Source organism: Myotis brandtii, unplaced genomic scaffold (genome assembly GCF_000412655.1).
Source record: "Myotis brandtii unplaced genomic scaffold, ASM41265v1 scaffold274, whole genome shotgun sequence".
NCBI lineage: Eukaryota > Metazoa > Chordata > Mammalia > Chiroptera > Vespertilionidae > Myotis > Myotis brandtii.
In genome coordinates this window covers 5426358-5437539 of record NW_005360425.1, presented here as the reverse complement: position 1 = coordinate 5437539, position 11182 = coordinate 5426358, and the positions used below count along the sequence as shown (strand labels likewise).

General features: G+C 43.2%; 1 protein-coding gene across 1 annotated transcript in view; it reads right to left on the bottom strand.

Annotated features, from left to right (window-relative positions):
• PIK3R3 (phosphoinositide-3-kinase, regulatory subunit 3 (gamma)) overlaps nucleotides 1–1699 on the bottom strand; it is an 89761-nt gene extending 88062 nt beyond the window's left edge. The window contains exon 1 of the mRNA XM_014541618.1: nucleotides 1694–1699. The gene's annotated coding sequence lies outside the window, so the exon portion shown is untranslated. The remainder of the gene's footprint in view (nucleotides 1–1693) is intronic.
• Between the last annotated feature and the right edge of the window lie 9483 nt (nucleotides 1700–11182).

The window sequence follows — 11182 nt, the reverse complement described above, 5'->3', positions numbered from 1 at the left end:
GCTGGAGCCCAGAGCCTGCGTCTTTTGTCTGCCTCGCTCCAGCGGAGGAGCGGGAGACGGCTGCGCGCCCCGAGCGGACCAATCAGGGGCCAGCCGGTGCCGGCCGGTGAGGCAGCGATTGGTCCGAGCTCAGTTACTAAGCGGGACAAAGGCAGAAGGGGGGAAGAAAAGGCGAGGATGGGGGAAAAAAAAGAAAAAGAAAGCGCAAACGGCGGTTACTGACAGGCTAGGCGAGCGCTCGGGGCTCAGGCTGCCCGGAGACAGGCGAGGCTCCCGCTGAGGCTCGGTCCACCCGGGCGAGTGGAGAGAGAGAGGGGGAGGACCGAGGCTGGCCGCGGGGGAGGGGAGCGGGCCGATGGGGCGCTTGCTGTCACTTGGTGGGACGCGCGCGCTTCCTGTCCGTAGGAGGTCCCGGGCAGAGCCCCTCCTCGCAGACCTCACCCCCTGGGCCAAGTTGTCGAATACAGCAAAGGCCCCCAAACCCCCTTGCAGGACCGTTACCGCTCAGTAAGAGGATGTGCCGTGGCCCCCGGCCACCTCCCCCGCGGCTACCTGAGCCCAGTCCCGGCTTCTCCCGGGGCAGTTGGGCATTTCTTCCGGAGGCATTTCTTAGTTTCTCTGCGCTTCCCACCTAAGGACTTTTGAACCCAAAGGTAACTCCCACACCTGAAGTAGTGGGACGCCACAGCGGGCCCCCTCCGCTGGAGTGCTCAAGCCAGAAAAGAAAAAAAAAAAATGTGTGTGTGATTTCTGAGATAAATCACAGGTGTTGGTATCCCTAGCCAAAAGGGCTCTGGACAGACCCTCTCCCGCATCCACCCAGTCTCTCCTCCACCCCACCCCAAGCCTAAAACTGTGTTAGACTTCAGTATGAAAATGCTGAACGTGTATATGCATTTCAGAAACATCTGATTCACTTGCTGGGGAACAATGAATAGTCAGAGCAGATTAGTATCTGTGTGAAGGTTGTGCCTGGAATTGCCGTTCTGCAGACCCTACAATAGAGTCTTGGGAGGCCAAAAACTGCTCCATTTCCTCTTTACGCGGGAGCAACAAAGCCTATTGTGTTTGGGTTGACAACCTGACTCAAGCCCTAGCAAAACCTCCTACCTTGAGTCAAGCCTGTGGAAGAGTTGCCACATTCCACCTCTACCTCCTAAAGTGGTCCTGTCTTCCTTAAAAGGTGCTCTGAGTTGAGACAGTTCCTGGGAGCAGATGCTCAAAATGTGTGTGGCCTGGGTATAGAGTCATGGATTAAAAAGAGCCACTAGAATGAATGGACAGGGTTGAGCTGAAAAAAAAAAAAACATATTAGGATTCTTATATGCTTGCTTTCTTGCATTTCTAAAATCCAAATGTAATTCAGAAGCCAGATCAACTTTGTGACAGGGCACATTATTAATGTGAATGTTCTGAGCCCTTCTTCTAGGTAGAAGATGCTGGAAAGTCAACTCTAATTTGTGGTCTGGCTTCCCAGCAGTCTCTTTACTTCTATATCTGGGAGCCAGAAGTACTCACAGTTGATAACTCAAAAGGCAGAACAATCAGTCAAGGGCAAGTCGGTTTATTTTTGTTCACCGGTGTCCCTGTGCATTCCCAGACAAAATGAAGGTGAAGAGAGGAAGTGTGGAAAAAATAATGGCTTTCAGATTTCTAGAGCATCGTTTAGTGGCGGGGTTTCCATTTCCAATACACAGAGCAACCACTCAGGCCTTTCCTACAGCTAAGGCTTTGGGAGATGTAATAAAGAAGCAGCACAGTATATAACCTGGTGCTCAAGACTGGCACATGGAATAAAACTGTGATCCGACCTTGTCACCTAAAATTGTATTGACCCAACTGTCCAACAAATAAACCTTTGAATAAAAAACCTCCAAAGAATAACATTGATGCAAGAGGCGATGATGAATCAAGGGGAAGCACACTCGCTTCCTTCCAATGGGCTTGAACCCCTGCCCTGCCGTGGTGGGAAGTGCCTGTCACATGATGCTGGCCTTTCTTTCTTTCAGTTGAGAAATAGAAGTGAGGTTCTGACTGTTTGTCACCAAATCGCCTCAGGCTCTTTGGCAAAGGTATTAGCTCTGGTGTCCTGGACCATTTCCATCCTGGAGAATTATATTTGGCCTGGGTGTGGATTAAATTCAGCTCTAAGAGCTCAAACTCCTGGATCACAACCTGCTACTTTGGAGTTGTTTTCTTTTTCCCTTTTGCCTCTCTCCTTTCTTTTTTCAATAAAAGTAGTCTTTGGTAAATCACAAAATCTGTCTGTCTTTATTTATATATCGGTGAAATAGGATATTGCTTTCAGATTTATGCAAGCTTCTTAGTTTATTATGAAACACTCAGGGAATGAAAATGCCACTTAAGTACTTAGAATTAATAGTTTCTTTCTATACCTCCAAATGGATAGGGTTGTCCTTCACTTTTCACCCTGGTATGGTCTTGCTATGAAACTGTTCCAATAAGATCCATTGCTCCCTCTTTATTTCAGAGATGGATGAAATATTTCTTCAGTGCACTGAATATAGGGTATGATCTCAGAGCTCTCTGTGCCAACAGAATCAGCCTGGAGCTCAGCCAAAAGTTCTTCGTGATTAAAGGTGTCATCTGAGCACACAATATTTTTTAAAAGCCTTGCAAAATGGAAACATACTTTTATTATTTTTTAAGGTCACTAGCTTTAACCCCAGGACTGACTTAACCTTTGGGGAAGGATCACTGGCCTCAATCCCCCTCTTATCCTCTTTCCTTGACCACTTGTCTTGTGTTAAGCCCAAGTCCATGAAGCTAAATAAACTCAATAAATGACATTCCAAGAAAACTCTACACATTATCAGTTGCAGATTTCAGAACCTCCCCAGTCTTGTAAGGTAGAGGTATATCAAGTTTTGATGGAAAAGTTTGCCTTTAGAATGTAAAAAGAGCAATGCTGGTGGATCTTCAAGAAAGACCTCTCACCTGAGAATTGATTGCTATCTCTTGAGATAGCAGTGTCTAAAATCATGATTTTCCCATTTTTCCAGAATGGTATACCTTTTACTTGGCATTTGCAATATTTTTTTTACATCACCTCTACTTATTTCTTGGAACTTGCAAAACCATAATAAGATTCATCAGATCAGCCCAAGGCACTGGAAAATTATGACATGAGATAAATGAGCGGTCTTCATAGAAGTGTCATTCCTCCAGATGCTGCTAAATTCCTGGGCTTATGGACACTGTTTGAGGACTTCCTCAGACCCATCAGCAAATGATGTAGATCTGCTCTGCCTCACTCTCTCCTCTTTGGGTTCTCCTTTAGCTTTAAAGTTTAAAGGGTCACAAAAAAAGCAAGTCTCTCCCTCTAGCCCAGCGGTTCTCAACCTGTGGGTCGCGACCCCTTTGGGGGTCGAACGACCCTCTCACAGGGGTCGCCTAAGACCATCGGAAAACACATATATAATTACATATTGTTTTGTGATTAATCACTATGCTTTAATTATGTTCAATTTGTAACAATGAAAATACCTCCTGCATATCAGATATTTACATGACGATTCATAACAGTAGCAAAATTACAGTTATGAAGTAGCAACGAAAATAATTTTATGGTTGGGGGTCACCACAACATGAGGAACTGTATTAAAGGGTCGCGGCATTAGGAAGGTTGAGAACCACTGCTCTAGCCTAACATGCCCCCCCCCCCCCCCCCCCCGCTATTTTTGGTGTTTGCCCTTCCAGCAACACAGGGGTCACCTGGATGGTATCTATGCCACTGCTGCAAACTTCCCCTCCATTGAGGCAACAGCTTTCAGCTTGGCTCTCACCAGGAGAGAGAAAGCAAATGAGATCCAAATGACAGGAACAATAGTCCAGGCTGTTTCACAAGGGCAGAGCACAAACAGGGCAGGCAGCTGGTGAGCTCTGTTACCTCATTTAATCTCCATCACCCTGAGGAGGGGGGTTGTATTTTTATTCTCATTTTACAGATGAGGACATTGAGACCCAGAGCAGTGAGGAGACTTGTTCAAAGTCATGCAGGCACTTAGTAGCAGAGCCAGGATTAGAGTCCCAGTTCCAGTCAGCCAGTTCAGTGCCTTTCCCACTACACCGCACAGCTTGCCTCTCCTCTTCATTCACTTAGCAAATGTTTATTAATGCTTCCAAACACTGGGGATGTTAAAATGAGTAAGACAGAGTGCCTAACATTGAGTTCAGAGCCCTCAGAGGAGGCCAACAAAGGAATAAATAATCCCAGGCATGTGATAAACGCTATAATAATGAAACTGACAAAGTGCTGTGTGAACCCCCAAACCAGTGATACTCTCTGCCCACATGCAGGTGAGTAAGGCTCCCTAGAGGAGGTGACATTTGGGCTGCCCCAAACTTGTATGCACCTGCTTTAAATATGTGGTCTCTTCTCCAATCCATATGATTAACTCCAAGCCTGAAAAACTGTTATTGAAAGCTGACCCAAAGATCGGGTTTCCAAAGAGTTCCTCATCACCTTTAATCAGACTACAACCTCTTCCTCATCATCTCACAGAGTGATGGCTCTAAATTAAAAATCTTAACATGGCATTCCCTTGCACAAACCCTGCAGTAATTCCTTTTGACTTTAGGATAAGTTTAAGTCTCCTAGCCTGGCATTCAAGGCTTTGAGGATCTAGCCCCTGCCTATCTCGCCAGTCTCTTCTTACACAGTTCTTTTTGTCACTCCTAAGACTACCTATACTGAAGTACTACAATTCCCAGAACAGAAAATTTCTCCTCCATACAACACACTCCACAATAAAGTGGCAAACTCGCATTTGTGTGCAGCTGATCTCCCGGATTGTGCTCATGCAGCCCCCTGTGTTGGCCTCTGCACAACCCTTGACACACAATGTTCAAAGTGTCTGTTTCTGGGTCTATCTCTCCCCACCACTCTTGGAGTTCCTCATGGATGGAGAGCTGTGTACCCAAATCATCTGCCCAGCGCCAGGCCTGACACACAGTGGGGGTGTGAGTGTTCTTTGAGTGAATAAACAAAAGTTGTAAGAAGAAACTAAACTCTCCAAGAAGGTTCTAGGGCAGTGGTCAGCAAACTGTGGCTCGGCAAACCCCGGCTCGAGAGCCACAAGCGGCTCTTTGGCCCCTTCAGTGTGGCTCTTCAAAATACCGGTCGGGATTCCAGGGAAGTCTCCTAGCCTGGGATGGGATGGAATGAGGGTAGGGGCTGAGCTGAGTCTTTTTAAAGGAGCAAGAGTCAGTCTGGTGACATGCAGGGGACATGGCACTTCAGACAGAGGGGAGAGCATAAGTAAAAAGAGTAAAAACAGAGGAGAGGACAGCACCGTGATGGCGAACCTTTTGAGCTCGGCGTGTCAGCATTTTGAAAAACCCTAACTTAACTCTGGTGCTGTGTCACATATAGAAATTTTTTGATATTTGCAACCATAGTAAAACAAAGACTTATATTTTTGATATTTATTTTATATATTTAAATGCCATTTAACAAAGAAAAATCAACCAAAAAAATGAGTTCGCGTGTCACCTCTGACACGCGTGTCATAGGTTCGCCATCACTGATCTAGGGCAGTCAAAGTTCAGGTTACTTTGATAATAGTTTCTGTAGTTCCTCAGCTGACTCCCATTTATTTAAAAGCACAAAAAGAAAAATTTAAAACTATACAGTTTTTAGTTACAGAACTGTGAAGGGCAGACAGTGACCCTTCTTTCCTACTGGCTGCCTCTAGGGTCTTTACCACAGACAGTTCCGCTGCCCTTTTATTTTATCAGCTGTGAATTGTTTGCAAAATTCCAAGCAGCTTGTAGGAAATTCAGGAAAACTCACCAGCAAGAAGAGAAGCTGGTTTCATTTTCCAGCCCAGCTCATTTCTGAAATGTAACACCATATAGGGCTTTGAAGTATGCTCGCTTCCTGTAGTCATTATTTCAATAGTTTGGAACAATTTGTAGTTCATGCCTCCTTTCTGGAATGTACAGTAATCATCCTGTAATTCCACAGATATCAAATCTAAATACTGCCTAACATGTTTCATTGCTAGAGGGCAAAATCAGTCCAATTCCCATATTGGAAAAATTTGGTTTAAAAATAAAAATAAAATCAATAGCATTATTCTTCACTTCTATGAACAATAAAATTGTAAGCATCCTCTATAAATATTTTATAAAACCTATGTATTAAACCAAAGGCCTTCCCAGATACCTTTCTGTAGGGTCATCATCCTTGAAATCTGGGAAAATGTTGAAACCTTTAGGGCTCAAAGATCACCATTTGAATAAGAAAGGTATAAGCATGGAATGTAAAGGCCTGGTCACTTATGTCTTTAACTCTGAGAATTTGACTGAAAAATGATATATATAGCCACAGTAACATTCTTTTAATTCAAGAGTAGAGACTACCTGTGTTCTGCTCATCTTATATTTCTTGCAAAAGACGTGCTCAGTGAAGATTACTATTATTCCCCAAACTTTTATTTCTTCCCTCTTAGTACCAATGAATGAATTTCTAAATTATGTAATATTAGGGCTAAGTAAAGGCATACAAGGTACTGGGGATATATGTTCAAAAGCAGCATATCCTATATAATAAAGAGCTAATGTGCTAATTAGACCAAACAGCAGAATGACCTTCCAGACAACCTTCCAGACGAAGCCGGGGCTGCGAGGGCTGAGCCCCTTGCACAAATTTCATGCATTGGGCCTCTAGTTTTCATATAATAAACAAAAATGAAAATTGGTCATCATATACATAAAATATGAAATATGATAGTTGTGTTTAAAGTAGATATATTAAATGTTAAAGGTAGAAGGGGAGAGCAGTCCAAAATGAAAAAGGCTCTTTCAGTTCAATTCAATGAACCCCTTCCACAGGCTAGATCTTACGCTGAATGTTCATTAAAACTATTTCTGTCTTTGATGAGCCAACCATCTAGTAGGAGAGACTCATGTGAACAAGCAATAACAGTTTAGCTGCCCTCTGGGCTTTTAAACTCTCCTTGAGGCCATAAGATAAGGGCAATATAGCACCCTTTATTTACCCATCTTTCCTCCAATAGCTTTATTCTGTTTCTTAACCTTTTCCTAACCTTGACTGCTGACTCTTAACTTCATACTCCTCCAGATTCTGTTCTTGCAGCATTGACTTCTGGCTGCATTTTCTAACCACAACTCTAATTTGTCCCTTGTCTTCTTTTTCAGGATAATGAAGGAAATTAGCCCAGTACCCTATCCTGACATAGGACCTTGTTGGTTGGTGTTTTTTTTCTAAGTTCTCCCAGTACCCTGCAAACAAGAACCAGACAATAAATTCCCAGGAATTGCTCCCTCTCTGGAATCTCAACTTTAATAGATGACACTCTCTGACCTTCCCCCACTTTTTTTATTTTTGGCCAAGTGATTTGAATAGTGGCCCCCAAAAAAAGATATGTCCAAGTCTTAACCCCTCAAAAGCTCTGAATGTGACATTATTTGGAAAAAGGGCCCAGCCAGGGTGCTCAGTGGTTGAGCATCAACCCATGAATCAAGAGGTCACCAGTTCAATTCCCTGTCAGAGCACATGCCTCAGTTGTGGGCTCAATCCCTAGTAGGGGGTGTACAGGAGGCAGCCGATCAATGATTCTCATCATTGATGTTTCTATCTCTCTCTTTCCCTTCCACTCTGAAACCAATAAAAATTTTTTTTTTTTTTTAAAAAAGGGCATTTAGGGTGGCCCTAGATCCAATGACAGGTGTCTTTATAGAGGAAGGCAGGAGATTTGAGACACAGACACAGAGGGGAAAGCAATTTGAAACAGAGGCAGAGATTAAAATGATACACCTACAAGTCAAGAAACACCAAGATCTGCCTACAACCACCAAAAGCTGGGAGAGAATCATGGAACAGATTCTCCCTGAAAGCCTCCAGAAAGAAACAATCCTACCAACATCTTGATTTCAGACTCCGAAGCTGGGAGAGAATAAATTTCTGTTGTTTTAAGCCATACAGTTTATGATAATTTGTTATGACAGCCCTAGGAAATTAATATACACACCATAATTTAATTTTTAAAAGACATTTTAGTATCAAGATGTAGAGAGAATATAATTTCAAAATAAAGGACCATCTTTCCCAAGAAGTGACTCTAAGTCACTTTAAACTAAGCATGGTGCTCAAACTGATAAAACTCTGTCATAGACTAGCTCTAGTATTAGGAACCACAGGCCTAACCCCAAAGTGAATCTTTTAAATCATTTTATCCCAATACCTTCAACTGTGTCTCTCTCCTATCCTTCCAAAAAAGTCACCCTGCCAAAGCCAAACCCCAGACCAATACCAGAGTCCTCCTTCTGCTCTTATACTCAGACAGTTGGGCTTAGGTAAATACTAGTAAAAACATTTACCAACTTCTCTCTGGGCTGGTCTCTGGTCATAATCAGTATTCCTTTTGCTTATCCTGAATCTGTTTCCTCTGACATTCCAAATTTCACCACTCATCTCAGACTACCTTCCATCCTCAGATGAGTAAATATGACCTATACTTTTAATTCACAGAGACCAATAGACATAATGCCCCCTCTCCTTATAACCCCTCCAGAGCCTATAAACTTGTACCCATCCTTGCTTCCTTGCCTTCCTCTCTGAGGAAGCATGTCTTTCTTCCAGTAGGAAGCTAATCACCCATTTTGACCTCAGGATGCCTCCCTCTTCAACCTCCTAAAGCACCAGTCCTAACCCATCTCCTATCTATCTACATGCCTCCTGGAAGACCTCAAAAACAACACATCTAAGTTAGTTCCTTTTCTAGATGACAGGCCAAGTGGAAATATAGGCTGACAAGGAGAATAACACGTGCAAAGGCCCAGAGGAAAGCATGTGTTTCTTAGAGGCATTGAAAATTGTGCAGGCTGTTCTAATATTGAAGGAAGTAGAGGATAGTGAGAGAATAAGCTACAGAGTAAGCATAAAGCGTCTTGTAAGCCAAGATAAGAAATGTGTACTTTATACTAAAAGCAATGGGGGGATGGATTCAAAAGTTTTAAGCAAAGGAGTGGCATGATCAGATTTGTATTTGAGAATCATCACAGATCGCAAGAGTAAATTGAAGGGGCAAACTCTGAAGACATTTGAAGACAAAGAAAACATTGTTGAGCCCGGCCAACGTGGCTCAGTGGTTGAGCACGACCTATGAACCAAGAGATCACAGTTCCATTCCTGGTCAGGGCACATGCCCTGGTGGTGGGCTCCATCCCCAGTGAGGGGCATGCAGGAGGCAGCTGATCAATGGTTCTCTTTCATCATTGATGTTTCTCTCTCTCTCTCCCTCTCCTTTCCTTTCTGAAATCAATAAAAAAATATATATTTTTTAAAATTGTTGAGCCCTAGCCGGTTTGACTCAGTGGGTAAAGTGTCAGCCTGTGGACCAAAGGGTCCCAGGTTCATTTCTGGTCAAGGACATGTACCTTGGTTGCTGGCTCCTCCTGGGCCCAGGCCCTGGTCAGGGCTTGTGCAGGAGACAACCAATCGATGTGTTTCTCTCACATCGATGTTTTTCTCTCTTCCACTGTCTAAAAGATCAATGGAAAAATATCCTCAGCTGAGGATTAAGAAACAAAAAAAAAAAATTGTTGAAACAATGTAGGCAAAAGATGGAGAGCCTTGTGTAGATTTAAGAGATGTTTTGGAGGTAGATAAGGCCACACTTGATGACTGATTAGGTAATCAGCACATCCCTACCTACTAATGGCTTACTGCAAAATGAGGTTACAGCCTTTCTGGTTGAAAATCTTTCCCTTTATTGGTAGTATTTTCCTCCTCTGCTTCTCCGGATGATTCACTCACTTCCAGGACCTCACTGGGTGGATCAACCAGTCCCAAGAGCACTGCTAATGGGGTAAGGCCTGAGAGTGTGAGTGGCTTGACAACTCAGGCTGGTTGGCCAATTATCCCATGGGAGTAGACACCTTTTAATACCTCCACCCAGTTCACCATGACAGTTCTCTTCTTAATTTGTTCATGACCTTCTCCCTGACCATAGTTGATGAGACACAGGCTGAGACAAAATTTCTTTCACAAATATTTGAAAATACTACCTCAAACAAGAACTGGTCTCTCCCGGGGTTTAGACCTGCAGCATGGAATTTCTAGAGCTGGCTGTAGCCACTGTCCACCTTGAGAGCTGAGCTTCAAATGAAGCCAGTGTTCAGAAAGCCAAAGAAAGATGAAGGAAATGCTCTGAAAGGAGAAGGAGTAGGAAATGGAAAGGACACAAGCAGTAGTCAATTTCTTGACTCTATAGCCTCCTAACACCTACCTTTGTCCCTGTTCTAAGGTTAGGTCCAACCCTAACATTTGCAGGGCCCAGAGTAAGAATAAAAATGGAAGCTCACATACCATATGCCAAAATATTTAAAAGTTATAAATCAAAATAACAAATCATTAAATAAAATTTATTTAATCCTTCTATCTTTTTTGTAACACCTACCTTTGTCCCTGTTCTAAGGTTAGGTCCACCCCTAACATTTGCAGGGCCCAGAGTAAGAAAAAAAATGGAAGCTCACAATACCACATGTCAAAATATTTAAAAGTTACAAATCAAAATAATAAATCATTAAATAAAATATGTTTAATCCTATCTTTTTTGTTTGTTTTTGTTAATCCTCACTAGAGGATATTTTCCACTGATTTTTAGAGAGAGTAGAAGGGAGGGGGAGAGACATAGAGAAACATCGATGTGAGACACATGGATTGGTTGCCTCCCACACATACTCCAACCAGGGCCTGGGATCAAGCCCACAACAGAGGTATGTATCCTTGACCATTTAATCCTTCTATCTTACCAAATAAACCTTCATGCACACCTTGGAAGATTAGGTTCAAATTTAGAATTCATGGATCCTGAGTTCTGACAGACCAGGGTGGTAAGGGGAGAGCTGACCCCCATCTCTTCCCACTCCTGGCTTCACCCTGCACTGTGAGGGCAGTCCTTGTGCACATGTCCAAGCCTCTTCTATCCATCCCCCTACAAACACCTGACCCTCAACCACCCTGCTGGGCTAAAGATACTAAGATTGACAAACTTATTGGTCATTAGGAAAACAGATCCAGGGAAAAGACCTAATGTAGGTCCTGGAAACAAGTTTGGGGCCATTTGGGCAAAGAATTCCAAGAGCATGGGTTAGAAGAAGGAAGCAAGGGATCTAGGTGAATAAATTCCCT